A 2869-nucleotide genomic window follows, 5' to 3' on the forward strand; every position below is an offset into this window, starting at 1 on the left:
TGCTTTTGGAAAGCAGAATGTTTTTCTGGAGTCATGGCTAACTGTGAAACATAGAATAAGTCCTCCTGGAAAGACAGAGTATACAAGAAGTATGACAGCCCAAGAAACAGCCTGGGGGAGTCAGCAGGAATTTCCTGGGATGGGAGGATACCAGCAGGGTTATATCCCACCTTTGCAAGGGCAATAGTAAGATAGTTACTTCGTTACTTTAAATAGTCCTTTTTATAAGTTTTTGTAATTAATGAAGCATTAATTACAAATACTTCATTTTCATTTTAATTACAAATACTTCATTATTTCACTACAAGCCCCAGCAAGATACTGCATGCATTGCAGACAACATTCAGCAGCTCACACACCCTCAGACACCTCACTAGCTCTTCAGCTAGTGCCTCCCCAGCATCTGTGAGAAGATTAATGCTAGACTCCACCCTTGTTTTATGCACCCTTGCTGTATGCAAGTGGCAGCCAATGCTATGGGTAGCTTTGGGGCAGAACAGAGCTAGGCATGTTTATACAGGTACCCTGAACCAGCCACTTTAATATTTGCTGCTGACTTAAGCTAAGGACCCACTATTCAGGGTCCTCACCTCTGCTACAGCCGAGCTAGGCTATAACACCACAAGATCACCCTGGATTTTTAAGAACTGCAAAAGAAAAATAAAGTTCAACAAAGAAACTGCCACTTAGCTCTCTGAGTGATTCCTAGGTGGCTCTATGCATCCCTAGTTCATTAGGCAGTCCCCAGGGGCTTCAGTCTTTTCCTGTCACCTTTTGTCCCTCAGAGGCTTTGAAGGAAGCATGCACAGCTTCCATGCAAACAAAATATACAAATAGCAGGGCTAGGGACAAACGTTCAAAAAACCTGGGCCCGGATTGATTATATCTTTGTTGGTTATTCTAACTTGGCTAGGCTAAATTTGTTTTGTAACTGGACAGGCATCCCAGAAATGTGGGCACATGCCTGCAGTGGCTCAGGCTAGAAGCTAAAGGAGGGGGCGGGGCTAGATCAACCCTCCCTTCCTTCCACAGCACTGAGCTGAGGAGGGGCATGGCCAGGCCCCAGCAGGATGCTCTGTGTAATGGGATGGTGTCCTAGGGGTCGCCATGCTCTCCCCTAACGCCCCCTTTACAGTGCCAAGTTCGCCAAAAGGGCACCCTCAATTCTCGCCCACCACATCTTTGATGTTGTGTGTGTGTGTATATATGATAGGGAGGCTGCCTTTCTGTCCCCTTGGCCATGGCTTCCTGCTATACACTGGCCCCGTTCATTAATGGGCTTTCTGTGCACCCCAGCCTTATGGGCTATGCGTGGCTCCAACCACCCCTTTACCACACTCCAAGCCGCAATGATGTAACAGACCTTGTTTGGTTTCACCCAATGTCTCACTGGTAGTCAGGCTCTCTGCAGCCCTGTCTCACTCTGTGCCTCACTGGCAACTGGCTTTCCACAACCTTGTCTTGCTCTGTGCCTTACTGGGTGCTCGGGCTCTCCACAGCCTTGTCTTGCTCCGCCTCACTGGCACTTGGGGTCTCTACAACCTTGTCTCGCTCTGCACCTTACTGGGCACTCAGGCTCTCCCAATGTTGTGCCTTTTCTGGTGCTCGGGGTCAGCACACTCCCAATACTGCCCTTTTCTGGTGTTCATCAGTCTCTGCCCCCTCTCTGGGGCTTCTCAATCGCTGCTTCCTCTCTGGAGCTGGGGGTCCCCATGCTACTGTGAGTCCCCTATGAGGCCCCCTCCATTCCCTTATAACCTCACCCAAGCCACTGGTCACAAACAACAAACACAAAACATAAGCCCCTGGGCTATAACAAATTCCAGTTGCTAAGCTAAAAACCTCATTTGAGCCACTCCAGGGTTGCTCCATCTCTTACCCATATTGGTAGCTACTAGTGCAGTCAGGCCTCCCTCTTTGCTCACTCAGGCAGAGCTCCTTTCCCCTTGGCTGCCAGCAGGGAACTACCTCCAGTCCTCAGGCCTGGAACTTATATGGAAGCCAGGCCATCCCCCTTCCAGTCAGCTGACCGCTGGCAGGTGTGGGTCTCTAGTTCCCTCTGGTTGCCCTAGCAACCTGCACCTGGGTAGTTATCCTTGCTCTCCACATAGCAGGCACCTTAGTGCCCTGCTACACTCTGATTAGCCCAGCAGGGAACTGATAACAGAGTTTATAACCCCTAACTCAGTGTTAATTACCCCATTAAGAAAACAACAGAGGGGCATTACCAGCTACTTGTTAATAATCCCTGTTGATTCTACCTGTTGATTCAGCACAGATCATAGTGGGTATGTGGTCTGCTAGCTAATACACAGACAACTCTCTGCAAGATATAGGGGGGGGGAATTCCTGCTTAGCAACGAGTGGTGAGGAGGGGAGCATCCCACAGTCTCTGGAGCTGCAGCCAGAGCAGAGGAGAGAATTCAGCAATGCTGTAGAGCAGAGAGCCTCACCCATTCCAGATAACATGCCAGGATGGTGGGGGAGTCTGACTTATCTTAGAGCAGCAAGGGGTCTAGGACAGACATGGCATAAACCGGTTTCAGACAAATCAGTTAAGTCTGATAATATATTCAATCAGGTTTATCTCCAAGTGGTTTCAGCAATTTTCAAACTGGTTTATGTGCACTGAACATCTGTTCTGTAACAGGTTTAAACCAGTTTCTGATCACTTAAATTGGTTCATGTGTAATGTCTTTCCCGGTGCCTAGCTCAGAAGCACTGCTCAGTGTCCCTGCTAGCAACTGCTAGAACCCTGTTGGCCCCAGGCTCAGTACAGCAGCATTCCCTTTTGTGATGTCAGTGCAGCCACACTTAGAGGCTGGGGTGGGTGCTTTTTATTTTCCCTCCTAGCCCACATGGGTCAGCT

General features: G+C 49.0%; 1 long non-coding RNA gene across 1 annotated transcript in view; it reads right to left on the reverse strand.

Annotated features, from left to right (window-relative positions):
• The window catches only part of LOC102376542, a 17844-nt gene extending 15889 nt beyond the window's left edge, over positions 1-1955 (reverse strand). The window contains exon 1 of the long non-coding RNA XR_324052.1: positions 1880-1955. This is a non-coding gene — a long non-coding RNA (uncharacterized LOC102376542). The remainder of the gene's footprint in view (positions 1-1879) is intronic.
• Between the last annotated feature and the right edge of the window lie 914 nt (positions 1956-2869).

The sequence above is a fragment of the Alligator sinensis genome, unplaced genomic scaffold, assembly GCF_000455745.1.
Source record: "Alligator sinensis unplaced genomic scaffold, ASM45574v1 scaffold865_1, whole genome shotgun sequence".
Lineage (NCBI taxonomy): Eukaryota > Metazoa > Chordata > Crocodylia > Alligatoridae > Alligator > Alligator sinensis.